We start from the raw sequence: 27,944 nt of genomic DNA, 5'->3' as shown, positions 1-27,944 counted from the left end.
GATCTAACTGCAGCGCTTGTGGTTGCCTTTACCCTATAGCAAGCACTGCGAGCATTTCAGTGTAAAAACCAGCCAGGTGACGCGTACTCTGACGCTGCCTGTTAATTATGCACACCTCTGAAACAGAGTTGAAACACTCAGGCAACTCCACTCCCCCATTACTACTGCCCTGCCCCTGTTACCACCACAAACGGCCTCTCCTGTCACTCATTCCACTGGGCTGTCTTTGCTGGGCGAGCGAGCGCTTCCCGATCGCTCAAACTAGTTCATGCACTGCGATGCATACACATGCGCAAATGCATAACATTGGCGGCATATGATGAGCGGCCGCTTGCGAGCGGGTCTGAATCAGGTCCGTAGTGTGAAAATACTCATATGTTGCAAATGTGAGAACACTATGCTTTATATTATTGTATGACACGTAAATATAGTCAGAGGAATCTACAAGACTGGTGGTTGTGTTGATTTACCTCTCCAGAGAACTCTGCAACACAAGGGTCTGACATACAATAAATGAGCTTTGGTCGGTGATTAACCACAGAATATTTATTAATCGATCCGTCATACCCAATGTCTCTCTCTGTCTCCACCTCCCCCCTTTCCCTTCATCTTTCTACTTTTTCCTCCCCCCGCACCACTATCTCCCCACCGCTCATTTTCCTTCACCCACTGACTCTCCGCCCTCATGCTATCTCCTTGCATCTCTGTCAATGGAAAGAGGGGTCAAACCAACTGATATTACATTCCAACGTATTGACATAATTTTTATTCAGCAGCCAATTTTATTACATATATTCATATGAACTCAATAAGAATAACTTCTTAAGTGTTAAAAGATAGTTACTACAGTTGTAACTTGGTGATTTCATAGATTAACATGAAAAATACTTTAATTGTGCTAATAATTGCAATTACTTTTATCCAGAGACTCTGGCTTTGATTCGGAGTCGCAAACAAAGCGGCTGTACCGTAGTAGCGGGCAGCGGCAGAAGCCGTTAACTTCCTTATGCTAATACGAGAATACATAGGGCTAATAGGGGGGGTTCTTTCATCTGCTAGCAGAAACCAGTGTCCCCAATTAATTTTATGCCAACCACCACCATCATTAGCACTGGCACTTGCACCAGCCACTTAGGTGCAAGAGATCCACGGGAAACAGATTTCCCTCCCCATACGCACTGAGCTTATATACACACATCCACGATACTCCCTTGGCGCTCTCACGGGTCAATGTGGTTACATGCGCTGGTACTGTTGTCGCCCTAAAATGCCTAATTTCACAGAAAGACAGATGTGTCCAAGTTTCGTATGACGCAGACTAGGACGGACATACGCAAAAATTGTGTAGATTTACACCTGCCCTTTCACTTTATGCAGAAACTCGCTGTTTGCGTCCTTGCACTGAGATCCATCAGACTCTACTGTGAATGCTGCTTCCACAGATCGGCTAAAACCCATGAATAAAAAAGCAGCAGACATATTTATATGTAGATAGCCTGCATCACATTCCGGTTTGTGCTTTGTGTCGCTAATAATATGAAAATGAAAATGTTCTAGGACGAGTTTTCTTTTAGCATGCAACAATGCAGTTGGTGTCGGCTTGTCATCAGATCAGAAAGCAGAACTCAATTTTGCTTTAATATAAAAAAAAAAAAAATCAAATTTCCTCTTGAAAAGAATAATTTTGCATCCGCTGTCTAGATACAGTCAATGCCCGTCAAGTGAATAACTATGACAGTATTCGACTCGCAACGAGAGATTGTTGGGCTATGTACCGGTCATATGTGACGTGGAGAATTATTACATATCCATTCTGTGAAATACACTCAGAGACACGGAGTGGAATATGAATTAAATCTGGTGCCCACTTAAGCCCATTATATTATAAATATTTATGATTATTATCAACAGTGTTCTTCCATTGCCCATATGAAAATGAACAGTTGTGTGTTTAGACACATTGCCGTATATGGCACGAATACATACATGACAAACGATTAGAATGAGAGCTCTGCTTTTCATCCATAAGAACAACTGAATAAGAAGTTAATTTAGGGAAAAGGTTCAGAATTACAATAGCATCCTGCTTCCCCCTAACTGACAACACTTTATTCTTAATTGAAATTATTTGCAGCTAATTCCTTTGAACACTTCAGCCCACATTTGTAGTGTAAAAGTCACTTAAAAACGAGCACTTGTGGTTGAATTACCATTTAGACAGATGTTTTGTAGTGTAATTAGTCTCCCTCGCTGGTGTGTGCCTCATAAGCGGTACTAAAGGCCAAGGCAACTTAAATATTACTATCATCTGACAACTATAGAATCTGCCTCTCACCAATATTACCGGTGTCAGACCACTTTTCCTGCAATCTGAATTATGTTCTACTTCTACTCCCAGTCCCAGCTTTACTGTTAATAAAGCTCACTAATACAATCCTGAGTGAGTGAAGGGGCCGTTCACAATGTGATCTATGGCGGTCACAGAACAGAGGCAAAAGACACAACAAGGATGAGCAATGGTGCAAAATTATACATACACTATATGGACAAAAGGGAATCGGTATGTAATGCCAACTGTCGGAATGGCGCCTGTCAAAATACAGTCAGCGGCATCCGGATGGTTGGTATCCTGACAGGGGTCGGGTAAGCATACTTACCCTTCCTTACCCTCCCCCCTTCTCCCCCTAACCCTCCCCGTTAGTGCCTAAACCTAAGTCTCCCCGATTCGTGCCTAACCCTAACCTCCCCCCCAGTGGTGCCTAACCCTAACCTCCTCAGGGGTGCTTAACCCTAACCTCCCCTCCCAAAACCTAACGCTAACCCTGCTATGCTACCTAAACCTAATCCCCCCCCCCCCCCGCGGCTAGCAGCTAGATGCCCCAGACTTACCTTGTTCGTGCTGGCGTCTGTGTGTGTTCCGGCTTCGGGATTAAGATAGGCGTCGGTATTTTGACGCCTATCTTAAGTCCCGTGTCGGACTTCCAGCGTTGGGATTCAGACCGGCGGCATTCCGTCCGCCGGTGTGCTAACTACATCCCGGACAAAAGTATTCGGACGCCTAATCATTATACCAACAGGGACTGTAATGACATTGCATTCATATACATATACTTTAATATGGAGTTGGTCCCCCCTTTTGCAGCTATAACAGCTTCCACTCTTTTGGAAGGTTTTTGTGGGAATTGGTGCCCATTCATTCTGTAGAGCATTTATGAGGTCAGGCACTGATGTTGGAAAAGGCCTGGCTCGCAATCTCCGTTCCTGTTCATCTCAAAGGTGCTCGATGGGGTTGAGGTCAGGGCTCTGGCCCTGATGCAGACCCGCTCGCAAGCGCTATGCGTGCGCGAGCCCCGGAGCGAGCGCAAAAAGCACTTGCTCCGGTGTTCGCAACAAACGGGGAGGCTGTCGATGTTGATCGACAGCTCGCCCCGTTTTGTAGGCAGGGAGGGGGGTAGCTGGGCAAACGGAGGCATTCCTGCAGGAACGCCTGCCGTTTGTGGGCGGACCTACTGACATCACTCGTGATGTCAGTAGGTGGACTTACTGCTCTATTAGAGCAGGAAGTCCACTGGGGCTTGCGGCAACGAGACCCTACCACAAGGTTCTCGTTGCAAGCCCGATGGTCTTGACCATCACGACCATCACCTGGCCGCTCGTATAAGCTGTGGGTGGCAACCCACAGCTATGCAAGCGGCCAGGAGGCCGCAACAAAAAAAACAAGCGGCCGCCCTGATTCAGAGCGAGCGCTCGCTTTTTGCGAGCAGCTCTGAATCAGGCCCTCTGTGCCGGCCAGTCAAATTCTTTCACACTGAACTCATCAAACCATGTCTTTATAGTCCTTGCTTTGTGCACTGGGGCACAGTGATGTTGAAATAGTAAAAGGGCCTTCCCCAAACTGTTGCCACAAAGTTGGATGCATAGCATTGTCCAAAATGTCTTAGTAAGCTGAAGCATTAAGATTGCCCTTCACTGGAGATAAGGAAAATTAACAGCGGTAAAATAGCATTTAAATGATGCTTCTATGAAATGAAATGGATAGCGTACATGAATTATTTAATAAAAATAAAAAGATATATTCTGACAATCAATAAAGCCATATATATCAATAAAAATATGAATAATCAAGCATCATCATAATACAATGAAAAGTAATGACAACACCATAGTAAGAATTCAATGATCTATAAGCATCTGGGGGTAATAAAAGTGTACAGCAATAGACACCTGTTCCTGATGGTGAAATACATTGGCTGGTAACATATAGATGGTATATGGATGGTGTGGCCGGAGGCCGGCCCCACGTGTATAATGGCGGCCGCGGAACTGAAGGGGTTAACCCCCGTGCTGCGGCGACATTTTAAAAGGACAAAAGGTGCCCATTGTAAATGTGTACTCTGCGCTAGGCGCTGAGTGTTTAAAAATAAAAACGTATTTAAAATGGTATGTGCAGCACAGAGACAGGACAGCAGATCCTGGGCTACAGTGCTGCAGGGTGCAAAGCCTGATGCTGTGCACAGGCATGAAATGTGAAGGTATTTAAAAGGTATGATTTTAAATGTTTATTTTGCAAAGAAAATGCACTTCTTGGATATGCCTGTATAACACATGACCAGCTTGTGACTGCAGGAAATTAGATGCTGATTGTATTTTCCTAGCAGGAGGTCTGATGAATAGAAAGACCTGTTGTGGTCAGTGAACTCCAGGTGAGACCTGGCTAGGAGGTTTCTGTGTGAATAGTTTCCTATGGGCCGCTAAACCCTTCATTTACAGCACTTCCTTTGAAAAGGCAATAGCCAGCAAGGTTGGGACAGACAATGTGTTTGTTTTTAAGAAGCCCCTTTTGGATGTCATTTGCTAAAACCTGAATGTGTTAAGGTTGGAAATGCCAAACTGATAGATACTTCCATTGGGAAGGATGAATGTCATTTACTATTTCCTGTGAAATGTCATATCAACATTTTAGGAGACAGTTATAATGTATAATAAATCAGTTTGTGTTTAGGTTTGGGTGGTAGATTAGAAAGGGGGAAATTGGGTGACTCCTTTGAAATGTAATATGTGATTAAATTATATTATGTGAGGAAGCATGATTGGTTGAGAGGAACACAGGGCGGATTTACCCCCCTGTGATATTGTGTGTAAGCAGAGCCGGCGCTAGGTTGTGCTGCGCCCAGCGCCGTCATGTGTTGCCGCCCCTTCCCTCCTCCGCTCCCTCCCCCCTGAGCTTAAATATATCCTATAGCCCTGGGTGGGAGGTGGGCGTTTCCTGCGCCCTCCGGAAACAGTAGCGCTCCGGGCGACGGACCGGCTTGCCTGTGCCTGGAGCCGCTACTGTGTGTAAGAATGATATAAAAAGTGGGCATGTGAGCCTGTATGTGTACATCTCTGAAAATCCTTTGTGGAGAAGAACTGCTGTTGGATAAGAATTCTTGTATGCTGATTATTCCCCTTCAACTTGAAGGAAGGTCTTTTTTTAAGACTTTGAGCAATAAACACCTTTTGCCTTTAATTCGACTACATCTGTACCCTGCGACCAACAGCATTGCGCCAAACGCTATTCCGTTCTCCTACTGTTCTGGGTTGAACCAAGCATCTCCGAAGCTCAAGCCCCCTGCCAGCTACCCAGCAGGAGCCTGGTCCATTGCGAGGGATCAGGCAGGAACAGCCGACACCAAACAGGAGGTGTGGCCACAGCCAGTCGACGCATACGCAGCAGAGCAGTTCCAGGCGCCGGCAGTAGGAGTGTAACTAAGAAGCGGTTCCAAACGCCGATGGTATAGTTTGGTGGTGGCAGCATCGTTATGCCTATGGTGCAGTGGGCAGAGTCAGTGACAGGCGGTCACTGATGGTAAGCGGGAATCCCTGATACCCCAAGGTCAAGTGGGGATTGCAACTCTCAACCTGTGATCGGGAGTCCGGGCTGGAAGTCATCCGGTCACAGATTGATGTCAGGCAGTGTCATATAATTACCACTGAGGTCCAGGAATGTAGGGTTCATTAGCAGAAGTAATCCTGCATGTTGGTATTTCTTTACTGAAAATTAACCTTTGTGGATAAAGTTGCTGAGACGATATTAGGTGACAATCTGGCGTGTTAAGTCCAGAGATCAAAAGGAAAATCCAGGCTTGGTCCAGGTGTCCAGAAATGGTAAAAAAAAAATCCCAGCACAATAAAAGCCCAGTACAGAATGCTACTGACGCGTTTCCCTGTGTGTGCCAGAGCTTTATTAAGGGGACTTTGATAAAGCTGTGGGACACACACACAGGTTCAATATCCTACCTATTACGAGTGACAGATTTTATACACCTGTGGCAACATTTCTGAATAAAACACCTGAATTCAATAAGTAACAGGTGTGGTCAAATACTTTTGTCCATATAGTGTATATCAGGCTACTCTTTTTTTGTTTTTCACTGTGGACATTTTATTAAAGTGTTATGATAACTAGCACAATAAACAATAATTCATGTCCAGTGTGCAACTACAGTAGTAAAATTCACAAGTATAACGTTCCATGAGTCTACTAAAACTATCGAAAGGTGATAACGTACTGTTTGCGGGCTAGCAAGTTTTCTCCTATGCATACATACAGTAAGCAGACACCTTCACTCAATCTAAAACGTATGACAACAGGAAATAAAAAGCAAATGTAAATACAATGTCAACCATCTTGAGTTCTATAAAAGTATAACAAATATCACCTACTTTATATATTTGTGGCCATTTTACTGTATATTATGTATAAGAAGCTTTATTTCATCTCACAATAACTTGGGTTCAAGGCTTGTTAGCTTATTAAACCAATAAAGTAAATACATATAAGTAAATGACATAACATTCATCTGAGAAAAGCTTTTTGTTATAAACCATTGTAGGCCTATCTAAAATTCTGTCCTCAGTATATGATTTTCATGCCCAATGTACTCTATATACTAAATTATTATTAAGTTTTCCTTGTATTGCTTTTTGATCAAGGAGCTAATGTTTTGTGTATTGCCATATTTGTACACGATTATGATGATAACGTCTGTTTTATTGAAAACTAAGATGTCTGAGCTTTAGGTTAAGCAAATGCCTTTGAGATCTTCAGCTATCAGTTTGCATGACAGGAACAGAGATGTTTGGAGCTTTGGGATTACTGTCAGGAATAAACAATAGTGAAGAGACTGTTGCATCCTGTTTTCTATGTACTATCTATGTGTGATGAGCTTTTGAAGAGGCAATGGAGCATGGTTCAATATCCTACCTATTACGAGTGACAGATTCTAGCAAAGGCAGTGTCAACCCATTAATAAGCTTGTCAAGACTTTGTACATATTAAACCCACTTAAGCAATAAAAAAAGAGATGAGTTAAAAATAATATGCAAGGACGGGTTGACATGGAATGAAGTCTTATCTATCTATGCATGCACTGTAATTGGCAAGCTAGGGAGACACTGGAATATTACAGTAATAATATACTTTGCGTTTCTTTTTACACTATTGCATTTTGAAAATTCTTGACACTTATGGTGAGTACACACTAGACGATATGTTGTCCAATACAACATATCGGGTACATCGTGTAGTGTGTACACATGATATGCGCGCTCCCGCAGGTTGTTAGTGTCATCGCCCGTAGGCTCTACTGCAGGGCTGACAGGGGATGTCGCTAATGATGTCATGCTATAGAATGCAGCATGATACGCACCTTAACAACCCCCCTCCAGCCGGACCCGGCATCAGCAAGTGTGTATGCACTTGTCATATGCCGCGTCCCATTGCCGGCGATATCGCGCTGGGTACACATCGGCTAATGTGAACCTAGCTTTAGACCTGCCTACTTAGTATTATTACCGTACTGTGGGCCTGATTCACAGATGGACGGAATTGCACAGCTGCACACAAGCGGCTGTGCAATTCCTTCCATGTAAAATACAAATGCAGAAGGAGATGTCAGACAGCGTGATCAGCAAGATCAGGCCGCAGCCTGGGGTCACCATCAGAAGAATCGTGACCATCGGTAGCAGCCTGACCGGGTCCTGGTAGCTTGCAATGCCAGGAAGTCTGCTTGCATCCAAGCAGACCATGGCCTCGTCCCTCCCGGAAAACGGGGGCGACACGCCCCCGTTTCCAGGAACGCCACTGCTCTGCCTCCTAAACGCTGCAGCCTGTCAATCAGGCTGCGGCTGTGAGGCTCTGAGAGCGAACTCGCAGACGGAGGGCTGCTTAGTGAGTCAGTCTGGCAGGCGGGCAAGCAGTCAGAGGAGTCGGGCGGGCGTGAATGGCACCTGGCCGGGATCCTCTGCGCGGCTGCTCAACGTGATGTCGTGACGTCACGACACAGCCGCATCATGCGGTGGGTGGGCAGGGACAGACAGCCTGGGAGAGGCGCGGCACGGGCGAGCTCAGGGAAGCGGTCACTGCTGCCTCTGATACAGTCGTCTGTGTAAGTGACTGACAAGGCCAGGGCGGAGTGCCCCGTGCAATTGCTCGGGTCGCCCGCCCCTAGAAATGGCACTGCACAGGACCCATTATGCGCATGTGCAGAACGGGTCCAGCATCATCGCACGCAGTGCTCCCTAAGCCGCAGCCTGCCATTTGGGGGCGGCATTGTGCAGCATTCCCTAAAACGGGGCGTGTCGTCCCCGGTTTCTGGAAGTGCTGGCAGCGCAGAGGAGGTGGCCAATTTCAGTAGCCGTAGGTTTACTCAGATGACCGATGCTGCAAACTGATGGTCGCTGTCTTGATTTTACGCTGCATCTTCGGACGCAGGCATCAGATCTAAGATGCTGGCTGAAGGCATCTTTTTCGTTCAGGCGCCTCCTGCAGCATTAGCATAAATGCACACAGCAGCTGCGTCCAATGGCGAGCTGCTGTGTGCACAGCGTACATCTCTGAATCAGGCCCTCTGGTCCTTCTGTGGAAGTAGCCCTTGCTGCTACAGTATCATACAGAAAACCATGACAATGAAGAAATTAAAGGTTCTACACTCCATATAAAAGGTACCAAATGCAGCCTAAGAAGTATAACTATATATTCCCATAAATCCTGACAATGCTGGTACCAGACGTCTCAATTTAGGTCTGACGTCTGAGTTATCTGTGCAAATAACCAGGAAAACTGGGACGTACAGAAACCTAACAGCGATAGTAACATAAAATTGCCTTGGATATCTCAAAGCAATATGACAAAAATATTACCTAGTACAATAAATATATGTGGTGTATGGTAGGACATAAAAGGATAAAACTGCTGAGACAATAGTAATGTAAAAACATAAATAAAAAGCACACGAGGTATGGAAAAATAAACAACAAAAAAAACACTTTGTACAGTAGACAAAATTTTTCCCACATATTGTACAGACCAATAATCATTGTCATCATTATTCAATGGCCACTATAAACAGTTCCCTATCCACACTGGCACTACCCTTCCAAATTCTTGTAGGTTTTCTAAATAACCCTGTCCTTCAGCGATGTGCGGTGAGGTAAATGGCTAATCGCGTCATTTAGCCCCACCCCCTCCTCATGGACCTGCATATCTTAGGGTTTTCCTGTAATGGGGTGGGGCGGGGCTTAATGATGGCTATAGTCTGGCCCCGCCCCCTGAAGATAAAAGCAGCAGGTCCTCTCCGGCTGCTCTCGGAAAGGTTCCCTGGATAGTCGGTTAGCATGCCATACGTTTTTACTCCAGAATCTTGACTATAAAAATGATTAGAATAATACAGAGAAGATATTTATAATATTTTCTTTACATTTTTCTTTTCATTTTTATAGTCAAAACTCTGCAGTATACCCAAGTATGACAGGAAAGGTTCTGCCTCACCTGACCGCACATCACTACTGTGATACCATAGTCATTTCCCACCTCCTCACATCTTTATTGCTTTTAGAAAGTGTTGGAAGATTATGTGGGAAGCAGGACACAGAGCTGACCTGGGTGCAGCCATCTTTAAATGCCGCCCACGTGCCACCATAACCTGGTGTTCATAAATACATATAGTTTTTTTTTTAAATATTACAATTGATAGATTACTACAAAATAAACACCAATGCTGCTCCTATGCCATGTTCCTCGCATACCACATTCATGGCAATATTTTAGCGTTTATGTATCAATAAGGGACCCCACGGGAACTCTATGCTGACATGGAAAGCAGACCTATGAGAAGAGATCTAAGAATTAGTGAGAGGTAGCCAGTCTAGTTCTATGTGCAAATGGTGAAATGAAAAGATTTTTGTGGTATAGTGTAAGATGCCCTCACAACTATGCTGCCAGAACTGCAGCATGAGAGACTTCCTAAGAAATACTTGGTGGGATTACTCCATTATTGCTCGAAACTGGTCCAAATCACAATCTTTGCTGATGAGCCCTTTCTGGTTTACTGAGAAGATCCACCTACACACCATCTAAGGCTCAACTAAAACTAACTTTTCAGACTTTGGGGCTGATTCAAAGTTGAGAGCAAAATAAAAAAAAGCTGTCCAGCATTTGTGGGCTACATGCAAAATCAGATATTTATCATACATGTAAACAAATAAAATGAATGTGTTTACACCCCTTCCATTACAACATGGTTTGTCCAGGTGCAAATTTGCTGCCTAGATATTTTTCATTCTTTGTTTCCAACTCTGAAACAGATCCTGTCTCTATCTGTAGATATCGCCTCTCACAGGAATGCCAGGCAACTGTCAGTGCAGAACAAGTTGTGAATAAAATATATTTTTATTTTGGGGTTGTTTTTTTTTAGAAATGAAAAATCTTACTGCCGTTAGCTCACATTCCAGAGTCCGGGACCATTGTTAAATCTAAATGAGATACCGGTTCCTCATGAGTACATCATGATCTTCGTGTTACCAAGTTAGATCTATTACATATGACTAAAGTGGGATTCAGGCACTAGGTCAATATTCAAATACCGACAATCATAATGTTGACCCAACAATGTCGACAGTTATGTTGACATTGTTGAAATGTCGATATAGAATATGTGGCCATGTGAAATGTTTTGCTCCTCCCATTCCCTCCTTGTTTTACAGATATTTTTTATATACATCATATATATATATATATATATATATATATATATATATTTATATTTATATTTATACAGTATATACCCCAGCACTCCAGTGCTCCACTGTGGTACCCTGCTCCGGTGCACTTCGGCGCCCCCACAATACGGTCATGAAAAAAGCATGGGCGGCACTCAGAGACTTTCTTAATTTAAGCAAAGAACCCCATAGCAGGGGAATTTATTTGTGCAGTCAACATTTCGGGGATCGGATCCCCTTCCTCAGGACAAGTGGTGTGACAATCATAATTTCTACATTGTCGACATATATATATATATATACATATACATAATATATATATATATATATATACACATATACATATATATATATATATATATATATATGGGCGTAACTAGGGTATTCCGACCGCAGGAGGCGCTGATTTAGCCTGTCAATTTTCCTGTTTATTATCATTCTCACTTGCAGCTTCCTCTTTTTTTATCCCCAGCATCTCCTTGCCTACCCTACCTCTTCCCTGGCCTTTCCCCATGAGGCCATGGCCCTATTTCAGGTGCACATCTTATGTACCTATTTAAAAAATGGGGGGGGGCACCAATGCTCTCTCTGGCACGGGGGAACCAAAAAGTCTAGTTACAGCTCGCTCGCTCTGTCTCTATATATGTATATACTGCAAAGTAAGAATGCTTTCAAAAATAGAATTGTTAATAGTTTATTTCTACGCAGACTTGCACAAAGTCAGGGATTTTGTAGAATTATAGTCAGGTGTATGATTAACCAATCATACCAAACATGTGATAATGGTCATCATTTTCATATCTAGGTTGAAACAAAGTCATTAAATGAAACAGAAACAGCTGTGTAGGAGGCTTAAAACTGGGTGAGGAACAGCCAACTTTGCTACAAAAGGTGAGGTTGTAGAAGACAGTTTATTGTTACAGGTCATACACCGTGGCAAGTCTGAGCACAGCAACAAGACACAAGGTAGTTACTGTATACTGCATCAACAAGGTCTCTCCCAGGCAAAGATTTCAAAGCAGACTGGGGTTTCAAGATGTGCTGTTCAAGCTCTTTTGAAGAAGCACAGAGAAACGGGCAACGTTGACGACTGTAGATGCAGTGGTCGGCCAGGGAAACTTAGTGCATCAGATGAAAGACACATCATCCTTACTTCCCTTCGAAACTGGAAATAGTCCAGCAGTGCCATCAGCTCAGAACTGGCAGAATCCAGTGGGACCCAGGCACACCCATCAACTGTTTGGGGAAGCCTGGCAACTGTACCTAGAAGAATTGATGCTATTTTGAAGGCAAAGTGTGGTCACACCAAATATTTATTTGATTTTGATTTCTCTTCTGTTTATTCACTTTGTAATTTGTTAACAGATCAAAATAAACTATATATATATATATATATATATATATATATATATATGTGTGTGTATATAATAGATTGAGTGTTTATCAGAGCTAATTATGAGCCATGCTGGTTCAATTCCTTAGTTTGGATGGAGAGCTGCCCAATACTAGTTATTCATTGCACAGTTTGTGTTACTAATGAAGGCACCAGTCTGCTGGATGTATTTGGTTACCTGTGTTATACCCCCTAATACATATGGGTCTCAGATATCAATCTGTGTAGAAATAGGAAGAATGCAGCTGTTTAATGTATTAACTATTCTAGGAAAAAGCAACATCCTATGTAGTCAAGAGCAGGTAGTGTAAAACTGGTATGAAATGGACACTAAAACTATCACATATAAGTTAATTAATAAGTTCCCATAAAATACACTCACATTTTAATGTGAAAAATTAAAACCAAACACTAGTTAACACATTTATAATATCTAAATACATGGAAATGGACAAATACAGTAGACACAACTACTAGTTTTGGATGGAGTTCACCATCATACTTTAAAGTTAGGATGCAGAAAGGCAACATCTTATAACAACACTGTATCTACCGGCCTAATACCGTAGTTTCTTTTTATTGCTTTTAATCTGTGAAATCTTTAATATTTTGTTCAAAACTTTTATGAAAGGAAATTAAACTTCACAAGTCAATACAGAACAAGCCGCAGACATATGATGTACCTGGAAAAAAAAAAACAGGATATTGATATTAAAAAGTTAATGAGATTCAGCACTTTCCTCCGGTTGAACAGAATATGTCTGACGACCTAAGACCTCAGAGCAAATACGTGCAGATGGTCTTTATAAAGTATAAAATGATAACATCTCCAGGTTTATCTCAGTGCTGTGTTGCTGCTGGTTGTGTATCTGCTGCAAACTAATTGCTTTTTTTTCCCCAAAAAATCTCAATGTGCTTCTATAATTGAACAAGTGTGTGATTAGACTGTGATTGAGTGCTATGTGTATTGTAGTTAAAAGTCCATTTGAAATGTAAATCAAATTGATCTCCCTACCAGGAGGAGGAAAATATGGTAGATGTGTTCAGCGTTTTGCGCCATGAGGAAGTCCAAAAGTAGGGCGTCAAAATCAAAGGAGATTAAGTTATATTCATGGAGTTGTCCTGGGCGAAGAATGCCAAGAATAAAACAATGTTAAGTTTGGAACTGGAGACAAAGGGCCTGATTCATTACGGTTCGCAACTGCGTTTACGCACGCAATTTGGTGATTGTGGCCTTCTGCGCATGCATAAGGCCAGGGCTTGTGCAACTGTGCGTGAGGCTGCAATGGTACTCGATTGTACCGATGGTTACGCTATTCTGCTAAGTACTGTGCGTATGGTAAAGTGGGCGTCGTTATGTGGTGCATTGCAATCGCAGTGGTTTGGCTTGCTATCGCAGTTGAACTACGTGCGTATGCAATATTGCGATCCGTAGTGAATCAGGCCCAAAGAAAACTGTATGCTTGACTCAATCTTGTTTTCTGCTGAAAAAATATGCACCTACCTCATCATATTTATGTCAGACGGAGTGTGGCTGAAAATATTAGTACAGTCAGCAGAACAGACAGAGAAGATCTTTTTGCCTACTTAAATATGGAAACATCAACTCCTGCCGGTAAAGATAGACATGCACCCCTACAACGTGACCTTCTGCCAGTAAGGATAGACATGCACCACTACAATGTGACGTTCTGCCAGTAAGGATAGACATGCACCACTACAATGTGACCTTCTGCCAGTAAGGATGGACATGCACCACTACAATGTGACCTTCTGCCAGTAAGGATAGACATGCACCACTACAATGTGACCTTCTGCCAGTAAGGATAGACATGCACCACTACAATGTGACCTTCTGTCAGTAAGCATAGACATGCACCACTAAAATGTGACCTTCTGCCAGTAAGGATAGACGTGCACCACTACAATGTGACCTTCTGCCAGTAAGGATAGACGTGCACCACTACAATGTGACCTTCTGCCAGTAAGGATAGACATGCACCACTACAATGTGACCTTCTGCCAGTAAGGATAGACGTGCACCACTACAATGTGACCTTCTGCCAGTAAGGATAGACGTGCACCACTACAATGTGACCTTCTGCCAGTAAGGATAGACATGCACCACTACAATGTGACCTTCTGCCAGTAAAGATAAGATATGCACCACTACAATGTGACCTTCTGCCAGTAAAGATAGACGTGCACCACTACAATGTGACCTTCTGCCAGTAAGGATAGACGTGCACCACTACAATGTGACCTTCTGCCAGTAAGGAAAGACATGCACCACTACAATGTGAACTTCTGCCAGTAAAGATAGACTGCACCACTACAATGTGACCTGCCAGTAAAGATAAACGTGCACCACTACAATGTGAACTTCTGCCAGTAAAGATAGACATACACCCCTACAATGTGACCATCTGCCAGTAAAGATATACGTGCACCACTACAACATGACCCGTTCTGCCAGTAAAGATAGATAGGCACCCCTATGTGACCTTCTGCAGTAAAGATAGATGTGCACCACTACAACGTGACTTTCTGCCAGTAAAGATAGACATGCACCCCCACAATGTGACCTGCCAGTAAAGATAGACAGGCACCCACACAATGGGACCTTCTGCAAGTAAAGATAGACAGGCACCCCTACAATGTGACCTTCTGCCAGTAAGGATAGACGTGCACCCCTACAATATGAACTTCTGCCAGTAAAGATAGACGTGCACCACTACAATGTGAACTTCTGCTAGTAAAGATAAACAGGCACCTCTACAATGTGACCTTCTGCCAGTAAAGATAAGACATGCACCACTACAATGTGAACTTCTGCCAGTAAAGATAGACGTGCACCACTACAATGTGAACTTCTGCCAGTAAAGATAGACATGCACCCCTACAATGTAAACTCCTGCCAGTAACGATAGACGTGCACCACTACAACGTGACCTTCTGTCAGTAAGGATAGACATGCACAGCTACAACGTGAACTTCTGCCAGTAAAGACAGACAGGCACTCCTGCAACGTGAACTTCTGCCAGTAAAGATAGATGTGCACCCCTACAACGTGACCTTCTGCCAGTAAGGAAAGACATGCACCACTACAATGTGAACTTCTGCTAGTAAAGATAAACAGGCACCTCTACAATGTGACCTTCTGCCAGTAAAGATAAGATATGCACCACTACAATGTGAACTTCTGCCAGTAAAGATAGACAGGCACCATTACAATGTGAACTTCTGCCAGTAAAGATAGACGTGCACCACTACAACATGACCTTCTGCCAGTAAAGATAGACAGGCACCCCTATGTGACCTTCTGCAGTAAAGATAGATGTGCACCCCTACAACGTGACTTTCTGCCAGTAAAGATAGACATGCACCCCTACAATGTGACCTGCCAGTAAAGGTAGACATGCACAGCTACAACGTGAACTTCTGCCAGTAAAGACAGACAGGCACTCCTGCAACGTGAACTTCTGCAAGTAAAGATAGACGTGCACCACTAAAATGTGGAAGTAACTTCTGCTACTAAAGATAGATGTGCACCCCTACAACATGAACTTCTGCCAGTGAAAATAGATGTGCACCACTAGAACAATCTACTCAACTGTAAAAATATGAGATATGGTAAGAACTTACCCTTGTTATCTCTATTTCTACGAAGTCCATAGGGTTCCACAGGATACCTTGGGGTATAGGTGTGACGTCAGTCGCAGGGCACCAAAGAGTTAAGCTTTCAGCCTCCCAGGATGCACTAGGTCCCCCTCCTATACCCCGCCCCCGGGCCAAGGCACCTCAGTTAGTTACCAAGCCATAGGCCGGAGGAGGAGAAGGAAGAGAGAGAACAAAGATCTGGACACATACAAGAATCACATTCTCACCAGAGGGAGACGGAAAACCGGTGACCAGAGCAAAGCCCATCTGCAGCACAGGTGCGACAGGGCGGGAGTCCTGTGGAACCCTATGGACTTCGTAGAAATAGAGATAACAAGGGTAAGTTCTTACCATATCTCATATTTTCTACTTCAGGGTCCATAGGGTATCCACAGGATACCTTGGGGATGTCCCAAAGCAGTATCCTTTAAGGGTGGGGACGCTCCTGTGCAGAAAGGAGAATCCGCCGCCCGAAGGAAGCATCCTGAGAGGCAAAGGTGTCAAACCTGTAATACCTCACGAAGGTATGGACAGAAGACCACGTAGCAGCCTTGCAGATCTGAACTGCCGAGGCACCACGTCGAGCTGCCCACGAAGGACCCACAGACCTAGTGGAATGAGCCTTCAGAGAAGGAGGGACCGGTAGGCCTTCATGAAGATAAGCTTCAGAAATAGCCATACGGATCCAGGCTGCCAAAGTTTGCTTTGAAGCAGGCCAACCCTTTTTACGGAAGCCAAAGAGGACAAACAAAGCATCCGACTTCCTAAACGAAGAAGTGCGGTCAACATAAGTCCTTAAGGCCCGCACAACATCCAAAGAGGCCTCACCCACGGAAAGACCCGGTGAGTTAAAGGCCGGAACAACTATTTCCTCGTTAATATGAAACTGGGAAACAACTTTGGGAAGAAACTCGGGCCGAGTGCGGAGCACTGCCCTGTTCCCATAAAAAACCAAGAAAGGGGGTCTACAAGAAAGAGCCCCTAACTCAGAAACACGTCTGGCCGAAGCAATGGCCAGAAGGAAAACAGTCTTAGCTGTTAGCCATTTAAGATCCACTGAGCCCAGTGGTTCAAACGGCGGTCCTTGGAGAGCCCTCAGGACCACAGCCAAATCCCAAGGTGCCACAGGTGGAACAAAGGGCGGCTGAATGCGGAGAACACCCTGCATAAAGGTGCGCACATCCGGGATTGTAGCAATCCTACGGTGAAACCAGACAGATAGGGCCGAAACCTGTACCTTCAAAGAAGCAAGGCGAAGCCCATGATCTAGTCCCGCTTGCAGGAAGGCGAGAATCCGAGACAGACGAAACTCCCGCGGTGCATAACCTCTCGGTCGACACCACTGGAAGAACGTATGCCACACGCGATGGTATATCCTCGCGGAAGACGGTTTCCGAGCTCGTAACATGGTACGCACCACAGAGCTGGAAAACCCCCGGGACCTCAGCATGGCCGTCTCAACAGCCACGCCGTCAAAGACAGCCGAGTCAGGTCCGGGTGAAGGCAAGGACCCTGAGACAGAAGGTCCGGTCGTAGCGGCAACCGCAGAGGAATGTCCACGGACAGACCCTGAAGGTCTGAGTACCAGTGCCGTCTGGGCCACGCGGGAGCTATCAACAGGAGCGTCCCTCCTTCCTGTTTGAATTTCCGGATTACCCGTGGAAGAAGGGAGACCGGAGGGAACAGGTATGCGAACCGGAACGTCCACCGGACGGACAGAGCATCCACCAGAGACGCCCCTTCGTCTCTTGTGCGAGACCCGTACACCGGCAACTTGTTGTTGTGCCGGGACGCCATGAGGTCGATTTCTGGAAGACCCCACCTGTCCACCAGTAGTTGAAAAACGTCCGGGTGCAGGGACCATTCCCCCGGATGAACATCCTGGCGACTTAGAAATTCCGCCTCCCAATTGAGCACTCCCGGGATGAAGACCGCTGATATGGCCGGAAGATTGCGCTCCGCCCAAACCAGGATCCGAGAGACCTCTACGAGAGCCGCCCGACTGCGAGTTCCTCCTTGCCTGTTTATGTAGGCCACGGTGGTAGCGTTGTCCGACTGGACCTGCACCGGGCGACCCTGGAGAAACCGCTGTGCCTGCTGGAGAGCATTGAAGACCGCACGGAGTTCCAAGATATTTATTGGAAGCTCCGCTTCTGTCGGCGTCCACCTGCGCTGGAACAAGTGTGGACCCGCAACTGCTCCCCAGCCCCGAAGACTGGCGTCCGTTGTCAACAGGACCCAATTTGGAACCCAGAACGGACGTCCGTTGTTGAGGTGGGTCGTCTGTAACCACCACGTAAGGGACAGGCGAACCTCCTGGGTGAGCACAATCGTCTGGGACTTCAGAGACTGAGTCAGCCTGTTCCACTTGGACAGGATCAGGTGCTGCAGAGGTCTGGAGTGAAACTGGGCGTATTCCACCATGTCGAACACCGACACCATGGAGCCCAGTAACCTCATCGCCGAGTGTAAGGACACCCGGCGGCTGTGCAGACAACTGCGCACCCTTGACTGTAAAGCAGAGATCTTGTCCTCCGTCACGAAGATCCTTTGCTGTCCCGAGTCCAATAAGGCTCCAAGATGCAGAATCCTCCGAGACGGGATTAGAGTGGACTTCTGCCAGTTGATTAGCCAGCCGTGCCGTTGCAGCAGTGCAATGGTCAGGTCCAAGTGGCGTAACAGGAGCTCTGGAGATCCTGCCACCAATAACAGGTAGTCCAAATACGGCAACATGCGGACTCCCTGCAGCCGCAGAGAAGCCGCCATGACCGCCATCACCTTGGTGAAAACACGTGGTGCTGTTGCCAGGCCAAAAGCGTCCTGTATGTCCAATGACACCAAGTAGTCCCCAGGTTCCAGCGCCAGAATGATGGACCGTAGGGTCTCCATCCGAAACTTCGGGACCCGCAAAGACTTGTTGAGTGCTTTGAGGTTGAGAATCGGACGATATGACCCATTGGGTTTCTGTACCAAAAATAGATTTGAATAGAAACCCTGGCCCCTCTGGGAGAATGGAACCGCCACTATAACTCCAGCCTGGAGCATAGTGTGCAATACCTTCCGCAGCTCCGTAGCCTTGTTCCGGTCTGATGGGAGACCCGTGGTGAAGAAGCGAGCCGGGGGTCTGTGCCGGAAGGAGAGGGCGTATCCGTGGGAAACCACCTCCAGAACCCAAGTGTCTGTCGTAGTGGTCGACCAACACTGGGCGAACTGTAGCAAGCGGCCTCCCACCCTGGGATCCCCCAAAGGGAGGCCCGGACCGTCAGGCCGCAGGCTTGTCATCTGGCTTGGGGGCCGGACGTCTGGTACTCCATGCCTGCTTCCGGGGCTTGACCGATTTCTTAGGGCCAGCCTGTCGAGGAAACGACTGTGGTTTGGGCCTGCCCTGGGCCCTAGATGACCGAAAGGACGATGGTCCCGAACCAGAAGGAGCAGCGGCTGACGGGAGACAGGCAGATTTGGCTGCCGCCAGCGTGGCCACAATCTTATCCAGATCCGGACCGAAGAGAACTTGTCCGGTAAACGGCAACGCTTCCAGACCTTTCTTGGAATCTGCGTCCGCCTTCCAGGATCGCAGCCACAAGGTGCGACGAGCAGCTACCGCTGCTGAAGAAATTCTAGACACCAGAGTACTAATGTCTAGAGCCGCCTCGTTGATGTAGGTGGCCGAATCACGGAGATTGCCAATCAACTCCGCCTGATCGGCCGGACAGTCGGATTCAAAAGAAGCCTCTAATGAATCCGCCCAGCGCTCCATCGCTCTGGCAACCCAGCAAATGGCCATAGCCGGCCGTGCTGCCCCCCCTGCAAGGGAATAAGCGGACTTCAGGCAGATTTCTACCTTGCGGTCCGTAGCATCCTTAAGGGAGGACATGGATGGCATCGGCAATGTGGCACTACGGACAAGACGGGTCACGTGAGAATCCACCTGTGGAGGGGATTCCCACTTAGCAAAATAATTATCCGCGAACGGATAAGCCACCGCCAGGCGTCTCTGCGGCTGGTATCTTTTGCCAGGTTGTTTCCACGCCTCCTCTAAATGGTCCACCAACTGACCCGAAAGAGGAAAGACTGTGGCATCGCCCTTCACATCTTTGAAAAAGGCATACTTAGATTTAGCCGCTGGGGGAACTTCGTCCTCAATCACCAAGGCTGTGCGGACCGCCCGAATAAGTCCAGGAATATATACTTTGGACTTAGCATCAGCGTCCTTAGTATGGAGAGGTTCCTGATCGTAAGGATCTAGAATCTCCCCATCATCAGACGTCCCTTCGTCATCCTCATAAGGAGCGGACAGAGACGCCACCGGCCTTTTATGAGACCGCATCACAGACTCCCCTTGCAACACATCCGACAAGTGCTGTACAGAACTCGTCAGGGAGTTAACCCACGCTGGCTCCTGAGAACCCGGGAGCGGGGAAATAGGGAGACTGTGGGGTACCACCAATTGTCGTGGGAACCCCTGCATGGGTGACGACACCACAGACTGCTGGGACAAACCCATCGGAGTAAACGCGGGCTGCGGAGCTAACTGGCCCACTAAAGCTGTTAACGCCTGAGCGAAACAAGCCCAGGGCGGCTCCTGTACCGGTGCTGTAACCGTAATAGGCCGCGCCATGGACAAACACTGCCGGCAAAGGCCCTCCGCGCTACCCTCCCCCTCCGCTAACGGTACTTTGCACGTGGTACACTGTAGCCGGAGGGGAAAATCACTTTCAGACATGATGGCACCACGTATGTGACCTCTCTCACCAATTAAATATTAAATAGGCGAGAGACCACCCTGCAGCACCGCACCGCAAGGGCTTTAGCAGAAAGAACAGGGACAGTAATAAAGCTGACAGTTTAGAGAAGAAAAGATTACAGGCAGCAGCGCTAGCACAGTCACATACAATGCAGAAAAATAACAATTCCTGCACTAACAGCGCTGATCACTCAACTACACAGACACAGGGCCTGGTAGGACACAGCGCTGCATACACAGACCTGACCACAGCGGAGGAGAGGTATGCGGGGGGACCCAGACCACGATGCTTCCGTCCAGCGCTTCCAGCAGCGTTCACCATGCGTTCTGGAGAAGATGGCCGCCGAGGAGCAGAGAGGAGGCTGGCCTGGGGGAGGAGCGCTGCCACAGGACCAGTCGGCAGCATGCAGAGAGGGCTGTGTGCAGCGGGGGAGGCGCCGGCTGTGAGACAGGGAAGGCGCGCTCCCCTGGCATGCATTTAACCCCTGGGACGCCGCAGCGCTACCGCTCTGCTGCGGTCCGCTGTCCCAGGGGGTAGTGGAAGCGCAGGTTGGTCGCCTGGCTCCACGCTGCAGACATGTCCCCAGGGAGCCCCCTGCCTGGGGACTTAGGACCATGTGATCAGCGGGGACCCACCGCGGGACCCCGCTGCTTACCTCTGTCCCCCTTGAATCCGGCCATGGTCCGGAGCATCTGGGGTCACCGCTAGCTGTGACCCCAGACGCCCACCAGCATCCCCGGATCAGTACCGGCGTTCTGGTACCGGCGGGGTGTAGGGAAGACAGCATGGACGTCAGGACTGACTGTCCATGCTGTTCATCCAGTTGTGCAGCCACAGCTGCATGAAGAATAAGCTTCAGGGGCTCTTCTAGCCCCCACTCCAACAGGTGCACCCGACTCCGGCCGGGCACCAAACTAAACTAAGGTGCCTTGGCCCGGGGGCGGGGTATAGGAGGGGGACCTAGTGCATCCTGGGAGGCTGAAAGCTTAACTCTTTGGTGCCCTGCGACTGACGTCACACCTATACCTGAAGGTATCCTGTGGATACCCTATGGACCCTGAAGTAGAAAGCTGCAGATAAAATATTAGTAGAAGCAACAAGATCAAGAGTAGAGGATGAAGAACTTGTCCGTCAGGACAAGGAGAGATGTGCTGTATAATTGGAAGGCTACAAACAAGGCCTGGTGCACACTGAACAAATTAGTTTGCTCTCTGAGGCTATGGAGATCCAGGCCAAAACCTTGGCAAAAAGAAAAACTACAAAATCAAAACGCAATTCGTATGACGGTACAACATCCTTAAAGAAGAACTGTTTTGTGTATGCAGATATGGATGCTACAAGAGATATCATAAGCAGGGAAGGACCAGGGAGAACAAGATCGACTATCCTACAGAGTAAAGGAGAAAACTTTGCCCAAAACATATTTGCAATTCTTTAGATGGTAAAAGCAAATGGAATGACCCAAACTTTTACGAAGAGACTCCAGTGCTAATAAGCCCAATGTTGACAAATAAACATCTGGCAACACAATCACAGTCACAGAAGAAAATGAAAGGCTTTAAAATTGACACTATGGGAACATGCCAAGGGATGACATTGAGATCTGTGACTGAAGGTGCATCTGCCTGGATGGATCAGACCCCTACTACAAGCCTGTGCCAAAACCATGACCCCCAACAAGGCAACAGTTTCACGTAAAACCTATAATTATTATACCAGCTAGTACCACTTCAATAATAAATAATGGTAAACGTTAAAGATCTTGTGCAAGATCCACAGGTCCTTTAATTATATGAAAAGAAGAAACAACGCCGTCAGATGGAAAACAAAGTTTTAATTCAGTGACAAAAATACCAAATGAAATCTAGTGGCACAAGTGTTACTGAACCATACATAATAACAGATCGGCCACGTAAACTGCAGCCACGGCACTGGGACCATGTCATAGGAGTGTTTATTCATATGGTCCTGTTTGGTAATTTAAAGGCTGGCAATGGTGTCGTCGGAAGGATCTCCGATACATGTATCAGCACAAATGAAAGATTTCAGCTTTTTTATTATTTTATACCTAAATCTACAGACAGTATAACGATTGTGCAGCTTAGAACACAAAAGGCCCTAAAGTAATGGTATGTGACTTGCTGGTCCCGGCGTGATTTTGGCAAGATTACCATTAGATATAAAGCAGCACTTAGTTTTAAAGCACAACCTGTTTTACTGTGCATTAAAAGTATTTGCTGCTTTAAATCTAGCAGCTACTGTGTATCACCAAAATCACACCGGGACCAGCAAATTGCAATCTATTACATAAGAGCCAAAAACGGCAAACTGGATACATAGGGAATTGTGTGCACTAGAAAGATGCTGTGATTCAAGGACTGTAAATTGGAATATAAATTTATGTACAAGTATAATTTATGCTACATCTTCAACGGCATGGACTTTTACACAGGCTGGGCACGGAACACTTTGTACTGTCACACACACATTAACAAATATAAAAGGTCACATTAGATTAATCCACAAAAGACATGCAGCTTTCAACCTGTCCAAAATATGTCTCCAAGATGGAAGAACTCTTCGTGACCCATTTGACATTTATAAAGACAGTGACCGTAATTGACATCAAAGAAGCCTTTCCAAACAGTTTTGTTTTTATCACAAGGGTAAATCTGTGTTGGGTGTTATTAACTATTTTCAGCCTGAACTCGAAATGAAAAAACATGCCCACAAAAAAGCACATTTGGTCGAATGGTCGACATTTTGTCCTTGGTCGACATTCAATATGTCGCCATGGACAAAATGGCGACATACAGAATGTCATCATGGATGTGTGCAAAAGGTCGACGTGAGAATAGTCAACACAAAAATGGTCAACATTTTTTTTTTTTTTTTTAGGGTTAGGCACTAGTAGAGATGGTTAGGTTTAGGCACCTCGGGGAGGGTTAGGTTGGAGATTAGCGTTAGGAAAAAAAAAAAGTGCCGACAATATTTGTATCGACCATTCCCATATCAAAATTTTTTCTTTTCCAATATTCAATTTTTATTGCATTTCGGAAGAACATGCAAAGGAAAAAAAAAAACATACAGAGAAAGAGTAAAAAAAAAAAAAATCAAAAGACATAAGCGGGGGGGGGGAAACAAAGTTAAATTAAGTAACCAACTTTAAAAAGGTACATACAATATAATTGCATCATTCAATGAGAATAGACCCTAAATCTAGAAGTGGAATGTATAGCACTAGCAGAGCCGTAACTAGACTTTTTGGTGCCCTGTGCCAGAAAGAGCATTGGCGCCCCCTCATTTTTCAAAGGGACATAATGCACTCATAAAAGGGCCATGGCTTCATGGGGAAGGGCCAGGGAAGAGATAGGGGAGGCCAGGAGATGCTGGGGATGAAATAAGAGGAAGCTACAAGCAAGAATGATAATAAACAGAAATTTGACAGGCCCAAACAGTGCCCCCTGACCTGTGGTGCCCTGTGCCATGGCACCGGTCGCACTACCCTAGCTACGGCCCTGAGCACTAGTACAATAGTCAAATGCGCGTTTAATCGGTCATTTGTTCTTATAGAAAAACACCACATTGTCTGACCCAATAACCAACATTACTGTAAAAACTTTACAATGAATTTTGAAATGTAACCAATAAAGCCTTGAAAATAGCGTTGCAATGTATTATATTTTATTCAATTTAGTTACCTAGGGAACGTTTTTTGGCTCCAATATTCACTCCAAGCGAACCAACGAATCAGGGGGTTGGATACCGATGACGAATAAGAGACACCTGCTGTCTCAAATTCATAATGAGCCTGAATTTTATTTTCAATAGCCTGTATATTAGGGATAACATTAGATTTCCATTGTTGGGCGATTAGTCATTTAGTCGAAATGAGAATGTGTCCTATTATATAATGGTCATTACTATTAATGGAGCCATGATAAATATGGAAGTTAGCTATTAAAGGATCTGGGGTTATAGAGGTCTTCAGGACCTGCTCTATGAGTTTAAACACCCTAGTCCATAATGGAAGTAACAGAGGACACGACCCGAACATGTGAGGTAACGTACCCACAAGGCCACAGTGTCGCCAACACAAATTGGAAGTAGAGGGCCAAATCATATGAATTTTCTCCGGAGTTAGGTACCATCTATGTAGGAGTTTATAAAATTGTTCTACATGGGAAACACATTTAGAGAGTTTAAAGCAGGTGCGGAAGACTGCCAGTCTTCTTCAGTCAAAGAACATGACAAATCTGACTCCCACTTTACCAATGAGGGGAATTTAGAAGGTTTTGTGGAACCAATTATAAGGGAATACCACCAGGTTATGCCTCCATTGTAAGAAACTGAAGTAACCCTATATTGCAGATATTTACTAACTTACATATATGATTAGGAGTATGTGTTGCATTATATAACCAATGACGTCATTGAGGAAATTTTAAGAAATCATTTACCGGTAAAGAGAATTTCTCACATATCTGAGCGAAAGTGCTCAGAGTGCCGTTTGAAGTAACATCACCTAAGGAAATCACCTCCCTATTTGTCCAGTGATCAAATCGAAAATTTGGAATAAGTGATGCAATTCCCCCAAGGGAGAGGTTACTAGTAGGTAGGGCAATGTCATCCAATCTAGAAACTACCTCAAGCCAAGCCTTTCTAGAGGATGTGGTCGCTACTAAGCAACCAGTTCGATGAGGATTACTGGATTGAGGTAACCAAAATAAACCTGTCAAAGGTAGTGGGGAAATCATGTCCCTTTCCAGACCTATCCAAGTCTTTGGAGTATCTGATACGAACCACTCTCCTACTTGACTCATTAAGCATGCCAATTGGTAGATTGGTAGGTTTGCCAATCCCCCTTCCACAGGTAAAGATAAAATACTCCTAGATACTCTTGGCTTCTTATTTTTCCAAACATAAGTAATGAATAGTGCATGAAACTTATCCAATAGGTATTTTGTTACCAGCAGCGGGATTGTTCTAAAAAGGTACAGGAGTTTAGGGAGAAGCATCATTTTCAGTGCGGCAATATGCCCCAACCATGAGACCTACTGTATCATCAGGTCTTTCAATAGTAGAGATAGCAAACTCAATAAGGGGAGGTAATTACTTGAGATTAAATCAGAAATTTGCGCGGTAATTCGGATTCCGAGGTATATAAGGTTTCCAAACATATGAAAAGGACGCTTTGATAGAGGTAAGCGTATTGGGCAGGACATTAATCGGAAGAGCTTCAGTTTTGGACGTGTTCAGTTTATAGTATGATATGTGCGAATAATTCTCTCGTACTGCAATTAAGTTTGATAAACTACAGATGGGGTGGGTAAGGGTCAACAACACATCACCTGCGAATAAACAGATTTTATGATGTAATCCCGCAAGAACAGGGCTCTGAATAGTCCAAGTTGACCGAATAGCTTCTGCAAGAGGCTCAATAGCCAACGCAAATATTAATGGAGATAATGGGGAACCTTGACGGGTACCATTCGATATATCAAACCCATTGGAAAGCATACCATTAGAAAACACTTTAGCTGAATGATTGGAATATAGAGCCATTACAGAGGACAGGGCTCTGTTACATATTCCAAAACGCTGTAGCACTGCTGTTAAATATCCCCAGTGAAGCCTATTGAAAGCCTTCTCTGCGTCCAAGGAAAGCACTAACAATGGTTCTCCCGTACTTGGCGGCCCAAGATGAAACCCACTTGGTCTTGGTGTATCAAGGTAGGCAGGAGCAGGTTCAGCCTATTTGCTATAAGTTTCGCAAGGTTTTTAATATCTGAATTTAATAATGCTATTGGGCGATAGTTAGAAATAAGAGAGGGGCTCTTACCCGGTTTGGGAAACGCCACCAATCTAGCTTCCAACATTTCCTTGGCCAGCAAATCCCTAAACTCTTAATAGAATTTATTGATATACCTGTCTGGGCCTGGTGCTTTATCTAGAGGCTTAGAGGTAATAAACGCATACACTTCTTCTATTGACAAAGGTTCATTCAAGGAAGTGATAGAAGTTTCATCTAAGGAGGGAAGCCAAGGTGGGTTGGGAAACTAGGGGATCATCCTTTAAATTATATAGTTTAGAGTAGTAAATCTGCGAAAGCATTTGCAATGTCATTAGGATCAGTAACCTTAATTCCCCTGGATTTATAAATCATCCAAATTCGTTCCCTAGCTATTTTGCCTCTTAACTTCAGAGCGAACATTCTTCCCGCTCTGTCACCCTGAACATAATATTTATGTTTCAATTTAAATATATTCCTATGAACCGCCCCCAAAAGTAACACATTCCATTCTTCTCTAGTTTTTAGAAGTTCCCGATACATTTTATCATTAAGGGGGGAATTCTTATGCCTGGTATCAAGATCAGCCAATTTAACCTCTAGGTCTGCCAGGCTTTTAATGGCGGCTTTCCTAAGTCTAGCCGCCGACTGGATTGCTGAACCTCTCACCACCGCCTTTAGAGTGCACCAATGATTAAATAAGGAAGTGTCCTCAGGTGTCTTAGTTTCCAAATATATTGTAAGTGAATCAAGAATATTCTGTCTAGCTATGGAGTTATTCAGCAAGTGGTCACCTAGGCGCCACGGTCTAGGGGTGGGGGTCTTATGGGAATCAACATCCCAGTGTAGAACAAGAGCCGAGTGGTCTGACCAGGCTACAGGTAATATAGAAGCTTTCCTGATTTGCCGCAGAGTCCATTTATCTGACAGCGCTAAGTCTATCCTTGAGTAGGATCGATGTACGTGGGAGTAAAACGTGTAATCCCTGGACGTAGGGTTCTTCGCCCTCCATATATCATAAATATCATATTCTGATATAGCGTTCCCGCTAGGCTGTTTTAGCAGGGCACTGCACCCTGCCCTCCTGCTGGAGGGAAAAAAGCGCCCTGCCCTCACCGCACAGCACACCCCTAAGACAGCCTGCGGGTGCCGTATTCACCCGCGGGCCACAGTGTCCCGCGGGTGGGGAAATGTGCGGTGACCCGGTCACTTCCGGTGAATAGACGCTGGGCGCATGTGCCCGGCATCTATTCTACCTGTCAGCGGCACTTGGGGGCTGCCTGGCGTGTCCGTAAGTGCCGGGCACGCCCCCAAG

The 27,944-nt window shown here is 45.5% G+C and overlaps 1 protein-coding gene and 1 pseudogene across 1 annotated transcript in view; one reads left to right on the top strand and one right to left on the bottom strand.

The window, feature by feature from the left end:
* Positions 1 to 22,877, top strand: part of LOC148517902 (parafibromin-like) — a 28,586-nt pseudogene extending 5,709 nt beyond the window's left edge.
* SHLD1 (shieldin complex subunit 1) overlaps positions 1 to 27,944 on the bottom strand; it is a 101,945-nt gene that overhangs the window by 38,746 nt on the left and 35,255 nt on the right. The window lies entirely within an intron of this gene.

Source organism: Taudactylus pleione, unplaced genomic scaffold, assembly GCF_031769625.1.
Source record: "Taudactylus pleione unplaced genomic scaffold, aTauple2 ptg000206l, whole genome shotgun sequence".
Taxonomy (NCBI): Eukaryota; Metazoa; Chordata; class Amphibia; order Anura; family Myobatrachidae; genus Taudactylus; species Taudactylus pleione.
The sequence above is the reverse complement of the archived record's forward strand: the minus strand, read 5'-3'. Positions and strand labels throughout refer to the sequence as shown.